The sequence below is a fragment of the Phyllobates terribilis genome, unplaced genomic scaffold, assembly GCF_046119375.1.
Source record: "Phyllobates terribilis strain yellow unplaced genomic scaffold, ASM4611937v1 Scaffold_3__8_contigs__length_932513732, whole genome shotgun sequence".
NCBI classification, from domain to species: Eukaryota; Metazoa; Chordata; class Amphibia; order Anura; family Dendrobatidae; genus Phyllobates; species Phyllobates terribilis.
The window spans coordinates 668,139,688-668,167,540 of record NW_027362763.1 but is presented as its reverse complement, the minus strand read 5'-3'; the positions used below and the strand labels follow the sequence as shown (position 1 = coordinate 668,167,540).

At 45.5% G+C, this 27,853-nt stretch overlaps 1 pseudogene; it reads right to left on the bottom strand.

The window, feature by feature from the left end:
* Positions 1–1,750: 1,750 nt before the first annotated feature.
* Positions 1,751–27,853, bottom strand: part of LOC141258597 (uncharacterized) — a 157,819-nt pseudogene continuing 131,716 nt past the window's right edge.

The following is a 27,853-nucleotide window of genomic DNA, read 5'->3' as shown; positions in this document are numbered from 1 at the left end:
GTAAATCAGTAAAGGGACCCCTGCCCTCCAAATTAGGGTCTGGTAAACCCAAGTCAAAAAGAGTCCTAATGTCAACCAATAGATCATCTGATACCCCCAGATCGGAGCAAGTGAGTTTGTTCATCCGAGCAAAGCGTTTCCTCCATTTAACCTTATGAACAAATAGGTTTACATCTTTCACTTCATCGAATGATTTATAGTCAGTTGTTGGTACAAAAGTAAGCCCCTTACTCAGAACCCCCATCTCAGGAATACTGAGGTTCCTGGAGGAAAGATTAGGTATAAATCACAGAGGGGAAGGCTAAGGGGCAGAGGCAATAGGAATAGGAACAACAACAGGAGGTCCCCAGTTAGAGGGAATTTTTTAGAGGAGGGGTATCCACTCAGGAGTCGTTTCAACCTGTCCAACCCACAGGGTCTATAAAAAATCTTAAGGTTATTAATCTTTCCTCCAGGAACCTCAGTATTCCTGAGATGAAGTAGCGGTGACGGTGTCGGCACTCGGCGGGTTCAGAGTTCTCACCCGCCGGGCCCGATCCAGTAGCGCTAGTGCTGCGGCGATGGCGCGCGTGCCCACCGGGAGGGATCTGCGTGCCCCCTCTGGCACGCGTGCCATAGGTTCGCCAGCACTGGTCTAGACCCTTAGATCAGGAATAGGACAGACATTTATAGGACATTTCATAACTTTCCCAAATTCTTATGAAAAAATATTCCCCAAAAAACTGCATTGAACTACTGTACCCAATTTATTATATATTTTAGGAGTCAGAGTTGGTCCTTTTTATACCGACTCCACAGCCCTGGCATGGAGGCCATGTACCATACGAGAGACAATGTCAGGCTCATATTTTGGGCAGGGAGCACAGCTAAGGGCAATTATTTATTCAGGGTCACAGTATTAGGCCACGGCCTCACTATCAGTATTTGGTCAGTATTTTTTCTCAGGAGTGGGAGCCAAAGCCAGGAGTGGGTCCAAAATGCAGAATTGGTGACTTGTTTCTATTATTCCTTTTCTCTGTTTGTTCCTCAGCTGGTTTTGACTCCCACTCCTGAGAAAAAAATACTGACCAAATACTAATAGTGCGGCCGTGGCCTAAGGCAGATATTTTTCATTCAAGAACATTATAATGGCAGTTATTTTTAAGGAAACCATGTCAGGATGTGCTGCAGAAGACCGGAGATGGAAGTTTGAAGAGACGAGCTGTGGATGTGAAAAGTCACCATGGCGCCTGGACCAGATGGAGAAGAAAAGTAAGAGAATGACACCAATCAGAGAATATGTCACCTATAAAGGTACCTGCATGTAAATGTTTATTTGTGACACTGCCTGTGTCTCACCAGTACAGTGGTTTGTCTATGGTCCGCAGCCTGATTATGACTGTTAACAACAATTCTCAGTATATTGTTATCATTGTTATGGACACACTGGGAGTTGTAGGTTCATGTGGTACAATTGTATATAGGGCTGACCTGACATTACAATTGATCGCTGTACTAAGGTTAGTGATGAATCCATGTACTGATGGTGGTCTGGTGATGCATTTGTGTACTGATGGTGGTTCTGGTGATGTATTTATATAATATCCAATATATAGAGTACAGTTAGTCAGAAAACCGGCACCTGTGCTTTCATTAACTGCTCCGTTATGCAGCACTAAGCACCTATCCTGTATAGACCGGGTGCATTAACTTCTATGTAGAGTATGAAAGTCCATGTAGAATATCAAAAAAGATAGAAGGCACTCACTGGTACTAATAAAACTTGCTTCTTTATTGTTGTATTAAAATCACAACAAGCTGGGGGGTACACGTGTAACACATGGGCCGACGACAGCCGTTTCGCACCTATGAGTGCTTTAACGGGTCAAGCAGGTACCTTAAGAGGGAGGCGCCAAACTGGATTTTTGCTTAAGATGCAGGAAAACCTAGATTCGCCTCTGCTTTATAAGATGAGGGCACTTGGATTGTTAACAGGTTATTTTTGTGGCATAGCTTAAATTCAGTGGAAATGGGGTTTTTGTTTAGTGAATTTTCATGGCAAGGAATGACTTTGCAATTTTTTTGCAATTCATCAGATTACAATTAACAATTTACAGTTGATGTAAATTGACACTGTGAAAACTGAAAAAGCAAACTGTGAAAACCAAAATTAATGTCAAACTCTGCTGTATATGCATCACATAAGATGTACTCAGACTCTGCTGTATATGCATCACATAAGATGTACTCAGACTCTGCTGTATATGCATCACATAAGATGTACTCAGACTCTGCTGTATACGCATCACATAAGATGTACTCAGACTCTGCTGTATACGCATCACATAAGATGTACTCAGACTCTGCTGTATACGCATCACATAAGATGTACTCAGACTCTGCTGTATACGCATCACATAAGATGTACTCAGACTCTGCTGTATACGCATCACATAAGATGTACTCAGACTCTGCTGTATACGCATCACATAAGATGTACTCAGACTCTGCTGTGTACGCATCACATAAGATGTACTCAGACTCTGCGGTATACGCATCACATAAGATGTACTCAGACTCTGCTGTATACGCATCACATAAGATGTACTCAGGCTCTGCTGTATACATCACATAGGATATGTGTATATAATATTGTGTATAGTATAGTACCATGTATACACAGTGCTGTACTCTCTATACGTATACCATATACACAGACAGAGCTCCATACTGACACACACAAACAAAAAACAGTCACCCACCGGCTGCCACATTCTCAAAAAATAAAGTAGACTCACCCAGTGCTGCTGCTTCTTGTTCTGTGGAGCTCATAGTCAGAGGTTTGGAGAAGCCTGTGGCACGCTGGGCAGTGATTGATGAGGATCTTCTCTTTCCTCCTTCCCTTCAGGTCATGTTTGTACTGTGCATGACCTTTTTTTTTAGCTCATGCGCAGCACAAACCACATAAAATGAAAGAAAATCACGGACAGTAGGTTTTTTTTGGACGACCAGTTTGGACATAAAAAAAACACTTGGTTTTTGAGTAACTTTTGCAGGCCTGTCTGTGGCATGTCAAGGACCAAGTGGGGTAGGTCCACGGTGGCACGGCCCTCGGGAAATCTGCAAGGTTGGTCAGATGGCCAGTTCAGGCCTGTCAGGTGCTCTGCAAATGTGAAGTAGCGTCTGTATTATATTCAAATAGTGCTCTTTTCCGTTCGTGCCTTTCGGTGTGGCCAAAAAGTAGTTTCCCAACAAGTAATGAGGTTCATTTTCTTCTATTACGTCTCTTGAAATAAAAACATTTGGGACTGCAGCAACATTTTAATGGGAAAAATTGCATTTCTCATTATCACAGCTCAATGTTTTAAAATTCTGTAAAGCACCTGTGGGTTCAAAATACTCAGTATACCCCTAGATAAGTTCCTTAGGGGATATAGTGTCCAAACAGGGTCACGTGTGGAGGTTTTCTGGTGTTGGATCACGTCAGAGGCTCTGCTAATGCAACATGGAGTCCGCAAACTATTCTAGCCAAATGTAAACTCCAAAAATCATTTCCAGACCTATTTCAGGAGTTTAATTTTTTTTAAAAATTCTGTGGAAGCAGAAAAGCAATGTCTGACTTTCTTTTGTTCATTTTCATAGATTTTTAATTTATTATTACTTTTGTCAGATTCAAGTTATTTCTGTGACCATTGTGGGTTTTTCTTTCATTATAAATGAGGGATACCAACAATTTTGACCACGTGTGTATATTCATAGCGTTTTTATGATACCATAGACCCCTTGCGTGGGGAATTATTTTTGTGTGACAATCTAATTTTCACTTATAGAACGATGTACGTCCCCAAAAGTTGTATAGCTTTAATTTACCTTTTTTGTTTTGTTTTGGAGCACTGTGTATTACCTCATTCTTGCAGCGTTATACTGATGTGAAAGATTTCCCCCCTGCGTGAATTGTTTCATGTATAACAAGATCCGTTCTGAGGTCAAAACATTTCCCACATACTTGACATGAAAATAGCTTCTTCCCTGTGTGAGTTCTCTGATGTTCCGTAAGATTTGATTTCTTGCCAAAACATTTCCCACATTCTGAACATGAAAATGGCTTCTCCCCTGTGTGAGATCTCTCGTGTATAACAAGAATCGATCTTTGGACAAAACACTTCCCACATTCTAAACATGAATATGGTTTCTCCCCTGTGTGAGTTCTCAGATGTGTTAGAAGAACTGATTTGTGGCCAAAACATTTCCCACATTCTGAACACGAAAATGGTAGCTCCCCTGTGTGACTTTTCTCATGTATAACAAGAGTCGATCTTTGGCTGAAACATTTTCCACATACTGAACATGAAAATGGCTTCTCACCTGTGTGAATTTTTCGATGTTCCCTAAGAACCGATTTCTTGCCAAAACATTTCCCACATTCTGAACATGAAAATGGCTTTTCCCCTGTGTGAGTTCTTCGATGTTGCACAAGATTTGATTTGTTACCAAAACATTTCCCACAGTCTGAACATGAGAATGGCTTCTCCCCTGTGTGAGTTCTTTGATGTTCCTTAAGAACTGATTTCTTGTGAAAACATTTCCCACATTCTGAACATGAAAATGATTGCTCCCCTGTGTGAGATCTCTCATGTATAATAAGAGTTGATCTTTGGCCAAAAAATTTCCCACATACTGAACATGAAAATCGATTCTCCTCTCTGTGAGTTTTTTGATGTTGCATAAGATTTGATTTCTTACCAAAACATTTCCCACATTCTATACATGAAAATGGCTTCTCTCCTGTGTGAATTCTTTGATGTCCCCTAAGAATTGATTTCTTTCCAAAACATTTCCCACATATTGAACATGAATATGGCTTTTCCCCAGTATGAGTTCTTTGATGGTCCCTAAGAATCGATTTTTTGACAAAACATTTCCCACATTCTGAACATGAAAATGACTTTTCTCCTGTGTGAGTTTTTACATGACCCATAAGATTTGATTTGTGGCTAAAACATTTTCCACATTCAGGACATGAAAACGGTTTCTCCCCTGTGTGAGTTTTTAGATGACCCACAAGATTTGATTTCTGACTAAAACCTTTTCCACATTCAGGACATGAAAACGGCTTCTCACCTGTGTGAGTTCTCTGATGTTTAACGAAAACTGATCTATAAGAGAAACACCTCCCACATTCTGAACATGAAAATGGCTTTTCATCTTTGAAGATTCTTTCTTGCATAGAAAGATCTGATTTCTGGTTAAAATGTGTCCCAGATGGAAATGTTCTCCCCTGCTTATGTGTGAGCATTTGTTTGCCAAGCACGGATTCATTAGATGAAGATATCTTGTGATCTGCAGTATCACTGGACAGATCGCTGCTGTGAAGGACTTCATTTATATATGGAATTATGGAATTAGCTTGTGTGGCATGGTTATCTTCTACTTTGTGTTGTGGAGAACAGCGATGATGTCCATGGAGACCTCCAAGTCTTTCTTCATCTGGAAAAAGAAACACTGGTTGGTCACCCATTATAAAACACAATTCATACATACAAATCTCTCCCGCAAAGCTCTCCAAAGTGCTACATCACCCTATATCTCTTCGCTCATGTATGTAGGTGGAGGTGATTGGAAAAGAGTTCTTCTAAAAACTGAAGCACAATGGATCATGAAATTAAATACCAGAGCACTGCTTGGTTTAAATTATCGCAATGATCTTATGTATACTGACATTTTTTTTCTTATAATTCTTTTTTTGTGTGCGTGCAATACAATTTGTTTATCTGAGTATGTAACTCGTGTGTTACATGTGTAACTCATGTGTGAAACCATATTAACCAGAATTTCAAATGTACAGTGGGTGAGGTGAATTTTTCAGGAATAGTTTACCTAAGACACTGGCAGTGCATTGAGTTTGTATGACACTATTTACTTTTACACTATAGGGTCTGCCATTCAGTTGCTCAGGGCATTGTTCAATTTCACACCTGCCTGGGCCACGGGTATTGTTCAATCTCACATGTAGCTCAGCCAATGTTTACACTGTACACTTCACTAATTTAATTACACTGTACTAATACACACTATCATTTCAGTGACTAAGACAAGATGGTAAAATCACAAAAATAAATGAGTTTCACATACTGCTATACTTGCTTATTTTCACTAAAAACACAGCAAAACCTGATAGCTATGTTCACACTAGGCGTTTTTTCACTACCCATTACTTCCAATGGGTGAAAAACGCTGAAAAAACGCTGAAAAAAACATGCAAGGCACAAAATCCTGAAAAAAAAACCATGATGTGTGAACTAAGAATTCTGGAATTTCATAGACTTTGCTTGTACTGCAAAACGCAGCTGAAAGCTGGCATTGTAGGGAGGTCATACAGGCACGTGGAGGCCACACACAATACTGAGCCTCATCAGAAGCATGCCCAGGCGTTGTAGGGAGGTCATACAGGCACGTGGAGGCCACACACAATACTCAGCCTCATCAGGAGCATGCCCAGGCGTTGTAGGGAGGTCATACAGGCACGTGGAGGCCACACACAATACTGAGCCTCATCAGGAGCATGCCCAGGCGTTGTAGGGAGGTCATACAGGCACGTGGAGGCCACACACAATACTGAGCCTCATCAGGAGCATGCCCAGGCGTTGTAGGGAGGTCATACAGGCACGTGGAGGCCACACACAATACTGAGCCTCATCAGGAGCATGCCCAGGCGTTGTAGGGAGGTCATACCGGCACGTGGAGGCCACACACAATACTGAGCCTCATCAGGAGCATGCCCAGGCGTTGTAGGGAGGTCATACAGGCACGTGGAGGTCACACACAATACTCAGCCTCAACAGGAGCATGCCCAGGCATTGTAGGGAGGTCATACAGGCACGTGGAGGCCACACACAATACTCAGCCTCATCAGGAGCATGCCCAGGCATTGTAGGGAGGTCATACAGGCACGTGGAGGCCACACACAATAGTCAGCCTCATCAGGAGCATGCCCTTGCGTTGTAGGGAGGTCATACAGGCACGTGGAGGCCACACACAATACTCAGCCTCATCGGGAGCATGCCCAGGCGTTGTAGGGAGGTCATACAGGCACGTGGAGGCCACACACAATACTCAGCCTCATCAGGAGCATGCCCAGGCGTTGTAGGGAGGTCATACAGGCACGTGGAGGCCACACACAATACTTAGCCTCATCAGGAGCATGTCCAGGCGTTGTAGGGAGGTCATACAGGCACGTGGAGGCCACACACAATACTCAGCCTCATCAGGAGCATGCCCAGGCGCTGTAGAGAGGTCATACAGGCACGTGGAGGCCACACACAATACTCAGCCTCATCAGGAGCATGCCCAGGCGTTGTAGGGAGGTCATACAGGCACGTGGAGGCCACACACAATACTCAGCCTCATTGTGACTTGTTTTAAGGACACTACATCAGAGTTGGATCGGCCTGTAGTGTGTTTTTCCACTTTAATTTTGGGGGTGACTCCAAATCCAGGCCTCCACTGGTTAATAAATGTGATTTCCATTGATGATTTTTGTGTGATTTTGTTCTCAGCACATTCAGCTTTCTACAGAACAAAGTATTCAATGAGAAGATTTCATTCATTCAGATCTAGGATGGGGGATTTCAGTGTTCCCTTTATTTTTTTGAGCAGTGTATTTCTAGTGAATATAATAAATAGCTTATTCGGAAGATGTGGAAGATGTATTGTTGCAGTGATCACTAATGGAGGATTCATCTTTATAGAATGAGAGTGTTATTTCAAGCAGAGCTGAACTATCAACATGCTATGGAAAGACTGTTGGTGAGGTGCAGCTATAAGAAGAAATAATACCTGTTTGTCTGGCAGTGTGTAGTTAAAAACTAGAGCTAAGTTCACACTTTGCTCACGTTTTCAACTCTTTATTATTGACTAAGTTTGGACCAATTGTTGTATGGTGTGCAGCACTGAGAACTTTTTAGGTTGTGTGGACTGTGGTGTAAAATGATAACTAGCACTTAAAGAATAATGAATATTATTAAATAAATCACATATACTTGTAGAAAAGCTTAAGAAAACATCATAGTGATTGTGAACTCTTCATACTGAAAGATTCCAGAATATAATATAATCTTTTGTAGAGCCTTGTTTCTATCCAGACCATACAGTATATGTCCCAACGTCAACCGATGGAAAAATTAATTTTTTTTATAACAAATCTCAAAGATAAACTTATATAAAAAACAATCAACAAATGTCGTAGGGTATGTTCACACTAGGCATTTTTTTCAGCAGTAAAACATAATCTCTTGGCCGGAAAAAAGCTGCGTCAAAAACACAGGTTTTGGTGCGTTTTTCAGGATCCCAAAGTTCAGCTTTGCTTCCACCACAGAAGCATGAACACAGGTCACCAATGCAAGACATATGTGAAACCATATTAACCAGAATTACAAATGTAACAGTGGGGGGAGGTGAATTGTTCAGGAATAGTTTACCTAAGACACTGGCAGTGCATTGGGTTTGTAGGACACTATTTATTTTCACACTATGGTCTACCATTGAGTTGCTCTGGGATTGTTCAATTTCAAACCTCCTTAGGCCACATGTATTGTTCAATCTCACACCTAGCTCAGGCAATGTTTAAATTGTACAAATCACTAATTTCATTAAACTGTCCTAATCCAAACTGCCATCTCAGGTGACCAACACAAGATGATAAAATCACAAAAATAAACGAGTTTCACATACTGCTGTACTTACTTTTTTTCACAAAAAAACGCAGAAAAACCTGATAGCTATGTTCACATGTTTCAGCATTTTTTCACCCCACCCATTACTTTCAATGGGTGATAAAACCTGAAAAAACGCTGAAAGAAGTGACATGCTCTATTGTGGAAAAAACATGCAAAGCACAAAATACTAATGACACAAAAACCAATGTGTGTGCATGAGATTTCTGAAATCTCATAATACTTTGCTGGTACTTTAAAATGTAGCTGAAAATTTGCATTAAAAAAACACATAAAAAACGCCTAGTGTGAACATGGCCTTACAGGTGGGCTGCATTAAAGGCCCCCACACACTTTAGACTAATGCTGGATGAACCTGTCAATATTAACTGGTTCGGCTGACAGTCTAATGTGCACAGGGCGATGACCAACTAATGGTCAGTAGAGATGTCGATCATTCATGTCCAATTGTGGAATGCCAATTGCATTGTTCTCCCAGAGATAAAATTGGTGCAAAGCAAACGTAGAGGAGTTCCTATAAGATTCCTAAAAAGTTTTAGAGATATTTTAAATAATCAAACTGATATTCTCAGTGATACTTGTCTCAAATCCAGGGCTAAGACCTGCTCCATTCTTCTATCACAACCTGTTCCTGTGGTCCCAACCAGGTTTCTCCAGTTGCCCAATGAACTCCTGTGACATCATCACCCAATGCCTTTTCATGCTGACTCAAATGGCCATGTGTGTCTTAGTATTCAGTAAGCTTTTCATACCGTTACCATGTGCTTTGGAGTTTGCCTCACCTTCCGTCTTTATCAGTTGGCAATTATATTTTCAGAAACTCCTGTTTGTTTCTCAACAATCTGCATTTACTTCCTGGCTTGTCTGTTGTAAGAATAACAAACTCTTCTCTGTTGCTGTTAACACTACAGATGCTGCTGTGACTGTATGTATATTCCCTGCAAGCAACTATTCTACTAGCCAGTACATCTTGGCTGTCTGCAGCTAATCATTTATTTGCTGAATAACCCTTCACCTTCTATAAGCATAACAAACTCTTCTCTGGTGATGTTCACACTATAAACGCTGCCTGCAGCAGTGTGTATCTTCTCTACAAATAAATATTCAGTATGCCTGTTGATTACTGATTCCCATGTCCCTGGCAAGGACCATCTAACTGCTGATACAAAACCAAACAGCTCTGTCTGTACATCTTTAGTTCCCGTCTATACTCTTGGCTGTGTGTCTTCTGGCATTTCCTGGTCAACCCGTGTGACTGCCATCCAGCACACCTTGCCGTTCTGGTCTATGCTGATCCACATGCCATCCGGCAAGTCCTGCCAGCTATGACTTTCCCTCGGTTTGTGTTGCTCAAACTCAACTACGGCTTAGAGAGTCTTCCTCACAGGGTGAGCCCATAATGTGATGGCATATATCTAGGACATGCTATCAGTTTCTAAGTGGAAGGGGTGCGGACTCTCGGACCGCCACTGACTCTAACATTAAATGGGCTTCAGCTCTGATTCATTGTTGCAGGCCCAAAACAGTTTTTCCTGTATACCGAGTAGCAGCCATACCCATTGAACCTGAATTGAGTCATACAGTTTTCTCTCTGTAGGAAAACACTGGTGAAGGTTCTGCAGCCTCTTTTTTGTCAAAATATGTGAGAGTTGTCTCAGAGTTTGGACCCTCGATGATTATGGCGTGATGGCACCTACAGTCTGGATTCTATCTACTTTGTGGAGACTTGACCCCATGGGGTCCACAAATCACTGGTTGAGAACTAGGTTTATAGTATCATGGAACCTTTACTGTGAATCAGCATTTGTACTCCAATCGTCTTTGTGATTTTAACTGTTTCTGTCCATGTTGTATAACATTGTACCAGTGCGAGGGAATATGATGACACTAAATCAATTATTTGCAAAAATAGGGAGTTCGGAAAAAGTAATTATAATGATCAGGAACAAAACAGTCAGTGATACCATTAAAGAAGAAATGTAAAGTAAACGGCTCTTACCGGTCACAGACACTGATGTGAGTTTTTCACGTCCACTCTTTGTTCCATCAGAATTTTCCTGCAAGAATTCCACAGTAAAGATATGAGGGAAAATAAAATCCTAGTTTATGTATTTCACACATCAATGAAAAAGCTTCATTACATCAATCTATAGCAGATTTGTTGAAGTCTCATCTCATCTACCTGATGATTCAAGGGGACATCTTCCTCCTCCTTTTTTGGCCGATCCTGGGAATATAGAGGACTGGGACATCTCTCCGGGGGATTTCTCGGACTGGATCCATCTATAGGAAATAACCGCAGTGTCTGAATACATTGTCTATATGTGATGAGCAGATGATGGGGAATCTAGACGACTCTCAGACCTGTTCTCTCCTCTACAACCCAGGAAGGTCTCCTCTTACCCGGAGATGTGATGAACGGGTGATTCTCCATCATGACCTCCTTGTACAGATCCTTGTGTCCTTCTAGATACTCCCACTCCTCCATGGAGAAATAGACGGTGACGTCCTGACATCTTATAGGAACCTGACACACACAATGACCCGTCATTAGCAGACCCCTCCCCCGGCGTTATTGTATAATGTCCCAGCATTCCCGGCAGCGCTCACCTCTCCGCTCAGCAGCTCAGTGATCCTGGTGGTCAGTTCTAGGATCTTCTGCTCATGTATCAGTGAATGAGGTGGAGGCTCGGTGATGGCACTGGGGGTCCTGCTCCGCCCTCCTGACACACGGGGGGTCACACACTCCCCAGACGACGTCTTCACTACTGTGTGATCCTGTGTATGGGGAGACGCCGATCACTACACAGAGGCCGAGAATCCTTCACCTTCTCAGCTATTTCCCGGACACTGTTTTTTTCATGACACATAGTTTATGTTTGTGATAAATTTAGGTTGATATTATTTGCAGTTATTTATTAACATATCTGAAATGTGATTGTCATAGAAGAAAATTAAAATCCATAAGACATCTCCACAAGGGGGGCTTGGGAGACGATCTGTAAATCAGTCTCCTGTGCCACCTCAAAAAGGTGTAGGTTTTCATAGAGGAAAATTAAAATCCATAAGACATCTCCAAGGAGGAGGCATGTCCCCCTCACTTGGAACATAAGTGAGAAAAAATAATTATGACAGGGGAAAAGGGAAAGAGAGCTAACACATCCATCTCCTTTGAATCAGGGACCTCCTGCAGTGACCAGATAATTACAGCAGGGAGATTTGCTGGGAACCAGATACCAAAATGGTGATTTGTTTACACACAGGCATAAGCTTCCTTAGATCAAAGGATCTCTCGCAGCCTGGTCGGTGCCAGTGGTCAGATATGAATATTGGGGTTTTGCGTCGATCCAATATTTATGGGAGATAGATTTTTGGCGTGGCAGCGAAGGGACAAACATAACACATTCTTTCATATGACTGTATGGCCATTAGAACTCCTCCAATGTAATAACAGTCCGATAGCTGATGCTATCCAGATCATGTTTGATCTCTATGTAAAGGTAAAATCGTGATAAGAAATATGACAATATCCACTGCCTGGGATGAAGATATCCCGTAACTTGGGGATCTCATAAAATTCTGAAGGGCTGAGCACATCCCACAACCAGCCCCCACATGAGCTCATCAAGGGGAGGTATGTGGGCGTAACTTTGATCTAATAAAAAGCTGAAATTGGGTTTGGGTCATCGTTCATTTTGGAAGTCATAAGTTCACTGTGAGAGTGTTCCATTTCCCTATTGGAGTGCTTCCCTCCATAAAGATAAAAGCCAATCCTGCAACATCAGGTTTTGTTATTCCTTTTTATTTAATGTAATTTTATATATCGTATTGTTTTGTTCCCACTTTGTATCATCTTTGTATATCTTTTATAAACATTGCTTACCTTTCTGGACTAAATATATCAAATTCTGTTCCTCTTGCTCTGTAAATCGCACCCCTGAAACCATACGTTACCTGTAACGGGTGTCTAATCGGTGTCACGGGTGTGGCAGATGTAACAGACAGACGCTCTGCCTCTGGCTGCAGAAGGTCAATTTGTTTGTCATTGCAGACGCCTTCTTAATCCTTCTGACTTTTGGACCCAGCCGTAACCTCCCTCCTGCTCTGATTGACACAGCTTGGTCTGGGTGTTGTGTTTATAATCTCTCAGTCTACTTCAGTGAGTCACCGGTGATATTCACATTTTCCCTTGTGAAGGCTTGGAGCTATAGCAGTCGGATAGCTTCCTCTCTGGTGCCCACCGTTTGGTGTTTTCTCTGGTGTCTGCTCAAGCTAAGTTTTCCTCCTTTGTTTGTCTCCCTTGTTATCTTTAGTTTACAGTGGGGACTGACCAGTGCTCACCCCCCCCCCTATCAAGGGCCTAGCTCTAGGGATATACAGGGCTTACGTTTCCTGCTCAGCAAATGGTTTGGAATCAATATAGGGACAGTAGGGTAGGAAAGGTGTTATTATATCAGCCTAGGGGTCTCCACTCCCCCTTTCCCTAGTGTCTGGGCTTCCTTCCCCTCATCCCTTTGTGTTGCACTTAGTCTTTCCCACACTGTGCGTGACAATCGGCCTGTATAAAAGGGTGGCGGTATTGAGGGTGGAAGCTAGTAGTTCTGTTTTTTATTGTGGAGCTGGCCGTAATCATATAGGGGTATATACAAATATTCCATTCGTTGGAATGGGAGGTATATATACCATACACTCACTGTGAGTGTCCCAATAACTGGCCTAGTAGTGGAAACAGCCGTGGCCTCAACCATCACTCTTCAGCCAATTGCGTAATTGCCCTGACGATTGGATGCAGCGGAGTTGCGTTCCCTAACAAATTGGTGGCAGCGGTGGAATCTCTGTCATCTCTCCAGTGTCATCTGTGACAAGTGACAGTATTGGGATCTGCGTGACCCCCCGGGCTGTTATCCATGATATATTGCTGGCAGCGGTGGGGTCTGTGTGATCTCTTTGGTGTCATCTGTGACAAAGTGATAACAGTGGTTGGATCTTCATGACCACCCTGCTTGTTATCCTTGACAGTGACATAAAAGGAAAAAAAATATTATACAATGAATAGTATGTTGAACTTATATAGGGATTTTTTTATACATACCCCTTGCACCTAAACTTAAACTTTCATACAGTAAAGACGGTAATTTGTCTTAAAAAAATATCAATTGGGCCACTGTTTATATTTTGTTTAGATTCTACTGCTGCTTAACATAGAGGTGGGCAAAGTGCATCCATGGGCCACAACTGACTCTTTGGCTGCTCCTGTTCGGCCCACTGACTGGAATAATTGAATAATTCTGGAAACAGTGGCCCATGGGCCGCCCCCTCCCCTGATACATCGGTGGTGGAAGGAGCTGTTGGCTCACTCTTCCACCATTTAGTCTGTGAGTTTGCGGCTGAACGTACACCGCACCTGCTGCATGCAACCTCAGTCCTTCAGCCACAGACCAGAGCAGTACTACAAAGGGCGTAGGCGAGTCGTTTTTTTAAATTATCGTTCAGTATTGTAGGGGGGGGAAGTTGAGGGGTCCATCATGCTATGGGTGGGGTCTATCATACAGTGTGGAGAAAGGTGACTGCGGGGTCCATTATTCTGAATGTGGGAGACTGTGGGTCCATCATACTGTGTGTGTGGTCGAGCTGTGGAAGTACAAGGCTTCATGATAGGAGCAGTGTGATTTATAAGCTTTATAAAAAGCAGTACATTTTATGGTGTTGATTCGCTGCTAAGGGTAAGAATTAGTGTTGAGCGAGTATGTTCTATTAACCCTTTCGCCGAGTATGCTCGGGCGAGCTCCGAGTATTTACAGCTGCTCGGTGATAAGGTTAAGTCGCTCCCGTGTGCATGATTTGCAACTGTTTGACAGTTTTATTACATGTCCATTTCTTACACATTCCTCACATGTAATAAAGCTGTCAAACAGTTGCAAATCATGCACACGGGAGCGATTCACACATATCACCGAGCAGCTGTAAATACTCGGAGCTCGGCCGAGCATACTCGCTCAACCCTAGTAAGAATACATGTACTAACATGTATTAGCAGAAGCAGCAAGTCACTATACTTAATTCTGCCCAATATAAGTGATAAAAATGAATATAAAATAATCAGAATTAAGTTTGGTCTGCTGGTTCTGCCTCCGTACCACTCATGCCCCTCATGAGGCCTCTTGGTAAAATTTGATTGCTCACCCCTGGATTATCAGCTTACTGTTTAACTCCTTTCTGCTGTAGCAAATTTTGGGGTTTCTGAGCAGGCAAAATTTTTCAATACCGACGTGTCACTTTATGTGGTAATAACTTTGGAATCATTTTTCATATCCCTGAGATAGTGTTTGTGACATGTTCTTATTTTTTAAGTAACTTTGGGCTTATGATTTTCACTTATATATGAAAATCCTGACTGATGGCCGCCTGTTCTTGTCTCACCAGTGCTCGAAGGTTATCACAATTTCTAGGGGTGTTTTTTTTTTTTTTTGAGAATTGACCGCAGGTTCTCAATAGGACTAAGATCTGAGGAATTTCCTGCAGTGGACAAAAAAAATTAAATGTTTTGCTCCCTGAGCCACTTAGTTGACATTTTTTCCTTGGGACCTGGTCTACATCATGCTGGAGAAAGCATCATCACCACATTGTCCTGGATGATGGAAGAAGTCGCTCTTGAAGGAGGTTTAGATCCCATTCTATATTCATAGCCATATTCTTAGGTAAATTGAGAGTGATCCCCCTCCATGGATGAGAAGCCCCCACACATTGTGAGTGATCCCCCTCCATGGATGAGAAGCCCCCACACATTGTGAATGAGCCCCCTCCATGGATGAGAAGCCCCTGCACATTGTGAGTGACCCCCTCCATGGATAAGAAGCCCCTGTACATTGTGAGTGATCCCCTCCATGGATGAGAAGCTCCCGCACAATGTGAGTGACCCCCTCCATGGATGAGAAGCCCCCCGTACATTGTGAGTGACCCCCTCCATGGATGAGAAGCCCCTGTACATTGAGAGTGAGCACCTCCATGGATGAGAAGCCCCTGTACATTGTGAGTGATCCCCTCTAAGGATGAGAAGCCCCCACACAATGTGAGTGACCCCCTACATGGATGAGAAGCCCCCACACATTGTGAGTGATCCCCCTTCATGGATGAGAAGCCCCCACACATTGTGAGTGATCCCCCTCCGTAGATGAGAAGCTCCCACACATTGTGAGTGATCCCCTCCATGGATGAAAAGTCCCCGCACATTGTGAGTGATCCCCGCCATGGATTAGAAGTCCCCAGCCAAGAATGTTCTCAGGAGGCTTTACTGTTGGCAGACACAAGACTCAGTGTCACCTTCTCTTCCCCGGGCCATAATTCTTCCAGATGTCCCAAACAGTCTAAAGGGGCGTCATCTGTGAAAACAACGAGCCCCCTTCAGACTGTTTATAAAAGAGTTAGAATAAAAGTTTAGAAACTTATGAAATGCTGATAATTGTACTCAGGGTCAGACTGACCCACCGGGACACTGGAGAATCCTGCGGTGAGCCCCTGGGCCTTGGCGGGCCCCCGAGCAGGACGTAGAGGGGCTCCACTTATTTCAACTGAATTTGTGCCCTTGGACACACATTCAGTTGAAATGTTTTGCCCCGTCGCAATAGACCGCCGTCCTAGCAGGGGCCGGCGACTAACGTGTGTGTGCCCATCACAGGCGGTGCATGACAGTGACTTCACCGGCATATGACGTCACTGTCTTGCGGCACCTGTGATCCCTTGGCCCTGGCTGTCCTCCACTCCCCCAGTGGTCCCTTGGCCCTGGCTTTGCCCCCCCCCCTAGTTCCTTTAGTTCTGGCTGTACCCCCCCAGGTCCCTTGATTCTGGCTGTGCCCCCCCCCCCTAGGTCCCTTGGTTCCGGCTGTGCCCCCCCCCCGGGTCCCTTGGTTCTGGCTGTGCCCCCCCCCTAGGTTCCTTGGCCCTGGCTGTGCCCCCCCCCCCCAGGTCCCTTGGTTCTGGTTGTGCCCCCCCAGGTTCCTTGGCCCTGGGTATGCCTCCCCTAGGTTCCTTGGCCCTGGCTGTGCCCCCCCCCCTAGGTTCCTTGGCCCTGGCTGTGCCCCCCCCCAGGTTCCTTGGCCCTGGCTGTGCCCACCCCTAGGTTCCTTGGCCCTGGCTGTGCCCCCACCCTAGGTTCCTTGGCCCTGGCTGTGCCCCCCCCCCCCAGGTTCCTTGGCCCTGGCTGTGCCCCACCAGGTTCCTTGGACCTGTCTGTGCCCCCCTAGGTTCCTTGGCCCTGTCTGCGCCCCCCTAGGTCTCTTGGTTATGGCTCTGCCCCCCCTAGATCCCTTGGTTATGGCTATGCTCCACTGACCACTGGCCCTGGCTGTGCCCCCCTACGTTTCCTGGCCCTGGCTGTGCCCCCTCCTAGGTCCCTTGGTTCTGGTTGTGCTCCCCCTAGGCTCCTTGGCCCTGTCTGTGTTCCCCCCCCCCCAGGGGAATTTCCTGCAGTAGACAAAAAAAATTAAACGTTTTACTCCCTGAGCCACTTAGTTGTCACTTTTTCCTTGTGACCTGGTCTACATCATGCTGGAGAAAGCATCATCACCACATTGTTCTGGATGATGGAAGGAGTAGCTCTTGAAGGAGGTTTAGGTCCCATTCTATATTCATAGCCATGTTCTTAGGTAAATTGTGAGCGATCCCCCTCCATGGATGAGAAGCCCCCACACATTGTGAGTGATCCCCGCCATGGATGAGAAGCCCCCTTACATTGTGATTGATCCCCTCCATGGATGAGAAGCCCTCGCACAATGCGAGTGAGCCCCCCCCCCCCAGGTCCCTTGGTTCTGGTTGTGCCCCCCCAGGTTCCTTGGCCCTGGGTATGCCTCCCCTAGGTTCCTTGGCCCTGGCTGTGCCCCCCCCCCTAGGTTCCTTGGCCCTGGCTGTGCCCCCCCCCAGGTTCCTTGGCCCTGGCTGTGCCCACCCCTAGGTTCCTTGGCCCTGGCTGTGCCCCCACCCTAGGTTCCTTGGCCCTGGCTGTGCCCCCCCCCCAGGTTCCTTGGCCCTGGCTGTGCCCCACCAGGTTCCTTGGACCTGTCTGTGCCCCCCTAGGTTCCTTGGCCCTGTCTGCGCCCCCCTAGGTCTCTTGGTTATGGCTCTGCCCCCCCTAGATCCCTTGGTTATGGCTATGCTCCACTGACCACTGGCCCTGGCTGTGCCCCCCTACGTTTCCTGGCCCTGGCTGTGCCCCCTCCTAGGTCCCTTGGTTCTGGTTGTGCTCCCCCTAGGCTCCTTGGCCCTGTCTGTGTCCCCCCCCCCCCCCCCAGGGGAATTTCCTGCAGTAGACAAAAAAAATTAAACGTTTTACTCCCTGAGCCACTTAGTTGTCACTTTTTCCTTGTGACCTGGTCTACATCATGCTGGAGAAAGCATCATCACCACATTGTTCTGGATGATGGAAGGAGTAGCTCTTGAAGGAGGTTTAGGTCCCATTCTATATTCATAGCCATGTTCTTAGGTAAATTGTGAGCGATCCCCCTCCATGGATGAGAAGCCCCCACACATTGTGAGTGATCCCCGCCATGGATGAGAAGCCCCCTTACATTGTGATTGATCCCCTCCATGGATGAGAAGCCCTCGCACAATGCGAGTGAGCCCCCCCCCCCCCAGGTCCCTTGGTTCAGGCTGTGTCCCCCTAGGTTCCTTGGCCCTGGCTGTGTCCCCCTAGGTTCCTTGGCCCTAGCTGTGCCCCCCCAGGTCCCTTGGCCCTGCCTGTGCCCCCCTAGGTCCCTTGGCCCTGCCTGTGCTCCCACTAGGTCCCTTGGCCCTGGCTCTGCCCCCCCAGGACCCTTTTTTTTTTTTTTTATAGCTGTGCGCCCCCTAGGTCCCTTGTTTCTGGATCCCCCCCCACCCTAGGTTCCTTGTTTCTGGCTGTGCCCCCCCCCCAGGTTACTTGGCCCTGGGTGTGCCCCCCCTAGGTTACTTGGTCTTGGATGTGCCCCCCCCCTAGGTCCCGTGGTCCTGGCTGTGCCCCCTACTAGGTCCCTTGGTTCTGGTTGTGCTGCCCAGGCTGTGCTCCCCCTAGGTCCCTTGTTTCTGGCTATGCCTCCCCCTAGGTTCCTTGGCCCTGGCTGTGTCCCCCCCTAGGTTCCTTGGTTCTGACTGTGCCCCCCCCCCCCTAGGTCCCTCGTTTCTGGCTGTGCCCCCCCTCCCAGGTCCCTTGGTTCTGGCTGTGCCCCCCCTCCCAGGTCCCTTGGTTCTGGCTGTGTCCCCCCTAGGTTCATTGGCCCTGGCTGTGCCCCCCCCCCAGGTCCCTTGGGACCTAGGGGGCACAGCCAGGGCCACATTATTAAATAAAGGGGGCCAGGATGAGGGACTTAAATGGAACCTGTCAGGTCCCCCATGCCCTCCAACCCAGCAGCAGTCACTTATTTATGAGTAAATCCCCTGCCTAACAAGCCCTGTATAACGCTTTTCTATAAAATGAGGTATAAAAAAGGCATTTATAATGTCCCTGTTTCATATGCTAATGACATAGAAAGAGGGCTCACTAGTCAGGGGCAACTAACACCCCATCGACTAGTCAAAGCCCTAGTTAGCATAGGAAACGGGGACATTATAAATACTTTTTTTAAAAACCTTTTTACAGAAAAACGTTATACAGGGTTGGTTAGGCAGGGAATTTACTCATAAATAAGTGAATGTTGCTGGGTTGGAGGGCATGGGGGACCTGAGAGGTTCACTTTAATTACTGTATGTGTGCCAGAATGAGGAACATACAATGGATACGGAAAGTATTCAGACCCCTTTAAATTTTTCACTCTTTGTTTCATTGCAGCCATTTGGTAAATTCTAAAATGTTAATTTTTTTTTCTCATTATTACACTCTGCGCCCCATCTTGACTGAAAAAAAAACAGAAATGTAGAAAGTTTTGCAAATTTATTAAAAAAGAAAAACTGAAATATCACATGGTCATAAGTATTCAGACCCTTTGCTCAGACACTCATATTTAAGTCACATGCTGTCCATTTCCTTGTGATCCTCCTTGAGATGGTTCTACTCCTTCATTGGAGTCCAGCTGTGTTTAATTAAACTGATAGGACTTGATTTGGAAAGGCACACACCTGTCTATATAAGACCTCACAGCTCACAGTGCATGTCAGACCAAATGAGAATCATGAGCTCAAAGGAACTGCCCAAGGAGCTCAGAGACAGAATTGTGGCAAGGCACAGATCTGGTCAAGGTTACAAAATAATTTCTGCATTGCTCAATGTTCCTAAGAGCACAGTGGCCTCCATAATCCTTAAATGGAAGAAGTTTGGGACCACCAGAAATCTTCCTAGACCTGGACATGCAGCCAAACTGAGCAATTGTGGGAGAAGAGCCTTGGTGAGAGAGGTAAAGAAGAACCCCAAGATCACTGTGGCTGAGCTCCAGAGATGAAGTAGGGAAATCGGAGAAAGTTCCACAAAGTCAACTATCACTGCAGCCCTCCACCTGTCGGGCCTTTATGGCAGAGTGGCCTGACGGAAGCCTCTCCTCAGTGCAAGACATATGAAAGCCTGCATATAGTTTGCTCAAAAACACATGAAGGACTCCCAGACTATGAGAAACAAGATTCTCTGGTCTGATGAGATGAAGATAGAACTTTTTGTTGATAAATTCTAAGCGGTATGTGTGGAGAAAACCAGGCACTGCTCATCACCTGCCCAATACAATCCCAACAGTGAAACATGGTGGTGGCAGCATTATGCTATGGGGATGTTTTTCAGCTGCAGGTATAGGACGTCTGGTTGCAATTGAAGGAAAGATGAATGCAGCCAAGTACAAAGATATCCTGGATGAAAACCTCTTCCAGAGTGCTCTGGACCTCAGACTTGGCTGAAGTTTCACCTTCCAACAAGACAATGACCCTAAGCACACAGCTAAAATAACAAAGGAGTGGCTTAAGAACAACTCTGTGACCATTCTTGATTGGCCCAGCCAGAGCCTTGACCAAAACCCAATTGAGCACCTCTGGAGAGACCTGAAAATGGCTGCCCACCAACGTTCACCATCCAACCTGACGGAACTGGAGAGGGTCTGCAAGGAAGAATGGCAGAGGATCCCCAAATCCAGGTGTGAAAAACTTGTTGCATCATTCCCAAGAAGACTCATGGCTGTACTAGCTCAAAAGGGGGCTTCTACTCAGTACTGAGCAAAGGGTCTGAATACTTATGACCATGTGATATTTCAGTTTTTCTTTTTTAATAAATTTGCAAAAATTTCTACATTTCTGTTTTTTTTCAGTCAAGATGGGGAGCAGAGTGTACATTAATGAGAAAAAAATGAACTTTTTAGAATTTACCAAATGGCTTCAATGAAACAAAGAGTGAAACATTTAAAGGGGTCTGAATACTTTCCGTACCCACTGTACATTATTAGTTTATGGTGGTAAGTGGAGGACATTATTACTGCTGTAATATAATTTACTTTTTAGGAGACTGTTTTCCAATGGGGGGAACAAAAAGGAGGTCCTGTTACTGTGCAGGGCGGCACTATATCACTTGTTTTCTTCATCTAGCGTAGTGTAAAAGTCAGGGAAAAAGTGAGGGTGCTCTAGAAGAGATCAGTTATAAATGACTTATTTTATGCAGAGACGAGTCCCAGCAGGAAGAAGTGATGGAAGTCTGTGCCAGATGAAGAAGAAAAGTGAAGATGAAGAACTTCACCTAGAGACGTCATAGGCGACTCACTGTATCACATGTACACACACACTTTACAATATATACAGAGCTCCTTTGTAGAACGTCACTGGTGTTAATAACAGTATTGTTAGTATAGAGGTTTTTATTCATGATCAGTATTGTAGTATTTGGACACTATGGTGGTAATATGTGGTCTGGTCATGGCGTGCTGGTATTTATCCCTGTACGTGGTATTATTCGGTCACTATGTGGTGGTAATATTTGGTCTGGTCACGGTGTGGCGGTATTTTTCCCTTGTATGTGGTGGTGATATATGGTCTGGTCATGGAGTGGCAATATTTGTCCCTGTATGTGGTTTTATTCGGTCACTATGTGGTTGTAATATGTGGTCTGCTTACAGTGTGGCGGTATTTGTCCCCTGTATGTTGTAGTAATATGTGGTCTGGTCATGGAGTGGCAACATTTGTCCCTGTATGTGGTTTTATTCGGTCACTATGTGGTTGTAATATGTGGTCTGGTCATGGTGTGGCAGTATTTTTCCCTGTATATGGTATTACTTGGTCACTATGTGGTGCTAATATGTGATCTAGTCATGGTGTGGCAGTATTTGTCCCTGTATGGGATATTACTTAGTCACTATGTGGTGGTAATCAGGGCTGTTGGAGTCGTGGAGTCGGTGCTCCTAAAATATATAATAAATTGGGTGCAGTAGATCAATGCAGTTTGTGGGGAATATTTTTTCATAGGAATTTGGGAAAGTTATGAAATGTCCTATAAATGGCTGTTCTATTCCTGATCTAAGGCTACATTCACACACAGCGTTTTTGCTGCGTTTTTTGAGGATACGTTTTTCAGCTGCAAAAGCAGATCAACTTTTTAAAAAACCGCATCACCTGAAAGGTTTTTGAGCTCATAGATAATGTTTTCAATAGCAAAAGCAGATTAGAAAAACGCCGAACAAACTGACATGCTCATTCTTTGTGAGGATCCGTTTTTGAGCCCAAAAATGGATCCTCACAAAACGATGTGTCTGAATGTCATATCTTGAAACCCATTGACTTTGCTGGGATGCCCAGAGACACTGCATTTTACTGAAAAAAACGGATCCGCAAAAACGCTGTGTGTGAATCATGGCCGTAGCCAGCGAGGGGCAGGGGGGGCAGCTGCCCCCCCCCCCCTAGAAGCAGGGGCACGCACCTATCAAAACTCACTTGTATGCTGCAGTGCTCCCACCCTGCACTGGCTCCAGACTACAGAGGACAATCTCCCCTCCTCTGTCCTGTCTTCTGCCGTCTTCACCAGAGAGAGGAGGGGGAGGGATGCCTGCCCTGCACAGGATCTGATTCCTGGGCCCCGAGCTGGAGAAAGTGAAAGTACTACTGCTCATCTCTGTCACAGGAAGGTAACTAATGCTAATATTGTAGGTGATTATTATGTGCTCTCTGTACAATGTGTGTGAACTATATGTGCGATATGTGCAATGTACTATTTGCTGTCTGTAGCTGTCATCTGTCTATCACACTCTATCCCTCCATCTATCCATCCCTCTATCTATCCATTCATCTATCCCTCCAGCTATCCATCATTATATTCTATCTAAATATCTTGATTATTGTATCATAAAAATGATTAAATGTCTGATGTTCACATTGTACTACAATACATTTTTCACTTAAATATAAGCAATATATGTGGGAGTCGGAGTCGTGGAGTCGGTGTAAGGGAAATTGAAGAGTCGGAGTCGCAGGTTTGGCTTACCGACTCCTCAGCCCTGGTGGTAATATGTGGTCTGGTCACGGTGTGGTGGCATTTGTCACTGTATGTGGTATTATTCGGTCACTATGTGTTGGTAATATGTGGTCTGGTTACAGTGTGGCGGTATTTGTCCCCTGTATGTCGTGGTAATATGTGGTCTGGTCACGGAGTGGCAGTATTTGTCCTTGTATGTGGTTTTATTCGGTCACTGTGTGGTGGAATATGTAGTCCAATAATGGTGTGGGGGTATTTCTCCCTTGCAAGTGGTATTATTATAACTTCTTTTAACCAAAGAAGCCCTTTAATGCTAACTACCGTAATTGTACATGACACTTATAGAGGTGCACAGTAGATGTGCAGGAGCCGCCTGTGTTTTACAGTTGATGCTCCACCATAACGGGGATGATGGCTAACGGATATTTGCATATAGCTGTAGGGTGGGCCCCTAGAGTCTATTCCCCTCATGGGTCCCAGACACCCCAGTCCGACTCTGATTGTACTCCAGTAACCAGAGAAGCATCCGACTAAAAGCTGTAAAAACTCTGAAGCAACAAACTCTTTGGAGACCAAAATTTGTGTTTGTCCACAACTATATGTAGGTTTTTTTTTCAATAATAAAGGAACTTTTAAAAAAGGAGTTATTTATGTTTATACACATATATATATACATATATATATATATATATATATATATATATATATATATACATATATATATACTAGATGGTGGCCCGATTCTAACGCATCGGGTATTCTAGAATATGTATGCGGCCGACCGGGCGCAATCAGCAGAGCGTTGTTTAAATTTGGCGCCAAAATCGCTGATTGGTCATGGCCGGCAACCGCGACCAATCAGCAAAACGGTGTTTAAATTTGGCGGCAATATCGGTGATTGGTCGCGGGTGGCGGCCGCGACCAATCAGCAAACTGTGTTAGTGAGGACCGGAGAGCTTGTTTAAATTTGGCGCTAAAATCGCTGATTAGTCGCAACCGCGACCAATCAGCAAAAAGGTGTTTGAATTTGGCGCCAATATCGCTGACTGTCGTGGCCGGCGGTCGCGATCAATCAGCAGAGCGGTGTTTACATTTGGCGCCAATAATGCAAATTGGTCACGGCCAGCGGCCACGACCAATCAGCAGAGCGTTGTTTAAATTTGGCGCCAATCTCACTGATTGGTCATGGCTGGCGGCCGCGACCAATCAGAAGAGCGTTGTTTAAATTTGGCGCCAATCTCGCTGATTGGTCGCGGTCGGCAGGCGGCCGCGACCAATCAGCAGAGCGTTGTTTAAATTTGGCGCCAATCTCGCTGATTGGTCGCGGTCGGCCGGCGGCCGCGACCGATCAGCAGAGTGTTGTTTAAATTTGGCGCCAATCAGCGAACCGTATTACTGATGACCGGGCAGCGGCGCCATCCCTCCCTTCACACTTGCCGGCGGGAGATCAGCGGCCCAAGCCGCATGGAGGTCAGCAGCGCCGCCCGTCGGGGTACTTGTGCTGCCAGCAGCGGGGAGATGAGCGGCTAGCGCCGCTCATCTCCTGGCTGCATCGCCGCTGACTTCCGTCCAGCAAATGAGCCGCTGACGGCCGCCATCTTTTTCTGAAATCCAGCGTCGCTGATTGGCCGCGGCCGGACCAATCAGCGACGCGGGATTTCCTGGACAGAAGGACAGAGAGACAGATGGGATAAGACGATTATATATATATATATAGATATATATATCTATATATATATATATATATATATATATATATATTTTTTTTTTTTTAATTTTACATAACATTTTTATTATTATTTTGCTGGTGTGATCTACACCTAGTACTACTTAGAAGGAGATAACACATCATCCCCCCACTCTGGATGTGGATGGATTAGGCAGCCCTCAGCCTTGTAGGGGATACGGCACCTGTAAAAACTGCACCTTTTCCCTTCTAATCGCTTCCTCTGTGCTGCAGAAAGTGAAGTTTACTCAAATATGCTAATTAGTACTTGGTGCACTCTGGGCGTGGCCAAGAGGCTTAGTGTATTGTACTGCCCACTGGTTTTGCATGTTCCCTCCCCAAAAAATTTGCTCCAGCCTCTACTCCAATTACCGACCATCCTCACAAGTGGAAGGAAAGCTCACGATCACCAGGACGTCCTATGTCGGGAAAGGGTTACCAGAGATCAGAGTGATGTGATGTGAAGCTCTCACCTCTCCAGTGATCCAGTAGATTATCTCCAGGGTGAGGTCTAATATCCGAGCCGCCATGTGGTCTCTGTCCTGCTCCATCCTCGGGGGGTCACTGATGGAAAGGACCATCAGCTATTATAAAGTCCTGAACATCAGGAACCTGAGGAAACAAGGAGACGCAGTCTCGTATAGGACCTGTGGTGATGTCACAGTCATGTGATCAGTTACATCTATGTTAGTGACTGTAGGACCTGTGGTGATGTCACAGCCATGCGATCAGTCACACGCAGAATAGATGTGATCGATCTTAGCGACTATAGTCGTATAGAACTTCACACCGGTCACATGACAGGAAGTGCCAGAGCTCCACAGCTTTACTCCTCCCCTCACATGACTGATCACATGACCATGACATCACCACAGGTCCTGCAGTTGCTAGGATACAACATGAGCAGAGAAGTCCCTGCAGCTTCCACGCTCATGGAGTTAAAAAAAACAAAAGGAGGCTCCAGATGAGGCCACAATATACGTAACGTTTGTAGTCGTGGATCAGTGGTAAATCATCATGTATTGGTCTTTGTGTAAAAGCCTACAACCTGCAGTAACCACCGCTCCACCACACCGCTGCACGACCAGCTCTACCCTCACCTACTGTATCCTCATCCATCCCTGGTAGACTGTGAGCCCTCGCGGGCAGGGTCCTCGCTCCACCACACCGCTGCACGACCAGCTCTACCCTCACCTACTGTATCCTCACCCATCCCTTGTAGACTGTGAGCCCTCGCGGGCAGGGTCCTCGCTCCACCACACCGCTGCACGACCAGCTCTACCCTCACCTACTGTATCCTCACCCATCCCTTGTAGACTGTGAGCCCTCGCGGGCAGGGTCCTCGCTCCACCACACTGCTGCACGACCAGCTCTACCCTCACCTACTGTATCCTCACCCATCCCTTGTAGATTGTGAGCCCTCGCGGGGAGGCCCTCTCTCCTCCTGTACCAGTCGCCATCACATTGCATACAAGATTTGTCCCGTGCTTCCCCTCTTCTCTGGAACTCTCTACCCCAACACATCAGACTCTCGTCGACCGTGGAAACCTTCAAAAGGAGCCTGAAGACCCACCTCTTCCGACAAGCCTACAACCTGCAGTAACCACCGCTCCACCATACTGCTGCACGACCAGCTCTACCCTCACCTACTGTATCCTCACCCATCCCTTGTAGACTGTGAGCCCTCGCGGGCAGGGGCCTCACTCCTCCTGTACCAGTCGCTGTCACATTGTGTTCAAGATTATTGTAATTGTTCTTGTATGTATACCCCTTTTTCACATGTAAAGCGCCATGGAATAAATGGCGCTATAATAATAAATAATAATAATAGCTTCATGCGGGCTGCGCTCCACGTGCTTAGAAATGGAGAATGTCTCAGACGGCACCTAGAGACGTGAAAAATGTCTCTGCTGTATTGAAGGATTTTAGTGAATGCCACGTAAGTGACTCTGCCGGTCTGAGACAGACTGGTAACTGCTATGTAACACACACAAAAATATTCTGTTCCTGGTTTAAAAGTGTTATTTTCTGTTTATTTGTGCATTACTTATTTTGGAAAATGTTGATGTACCCCAGAAACTTCCCTTTTGTGGCTGTCGAATTTTAACCAAACTGAGCAAGGTGCCCAGTAACTTTACATCTTTCAGAGCTGTAGGAGCTGATAAGTTCATCATCGTTCAGTTTAGTTTTCCCACAACTATCTGTTGTTTCAACTCCGATATGGCTTCAAGAGGTTGAGAGCATCCAGCAGATGATTTTTGTTATATCTGTGGAGGATTTAGGCTGGGTGCCCACGTAGCGTTTTTCAAGCGTTTATGCTGCGGAATTTCCGCAGCGGAAACGCTTGTGAAACGCTAGGTAATCCGCACCCCATGGTCCCCAAGGGGATTCCGCATGTTCTATGCACATGCTGCGTACAAAAATCCGCAGCATGTCATTTAATTTTGCGGAAGCGCAGCGGAACTCCCGCCATTGACTTGCATTGAAACGCATAGAAACCGCGACTGTACATTTGTACAAGCGGCTTCTATGCGTCTCTATGTGCGGATGGTACCCAGTTCTGGAGGAGAGGAGACTCTCATCCAGACCTGGGTACCATTGTACCTGTAAAAAAAGAATAAAATAACAAATAAAGTTTATACTCACCTGTCCGGCGTCTTCTCTCTGAATGCCGGCATCGCTTGAGGACCTGTGGTGACGTCACAGTCATGTGACCGCAGGCCCTTCACCGCTCTGTCTCGCGATATGCCGGCAGCCGGGAACCAGACAGGAACGAGCGCTGTTGCACACACCGGGGCCTCGGGGGTGAGTATAGCTTTATTTGTTTTAATTTTTACGGTTCACACTGTATAAATCCATGCCGTTTGCATGGATTTATACAGTGTGACCTAGTTGTCAAGCACTTTCCAAGTGATGCTATCGCCTGGAAAGTGCTTGTCAGTCCGCATGCGGAAACACATGCGTTAACGCATGTGGATACGCATGTGAATCCGCATGTATTCTGCAGGAAAAACGCATGCA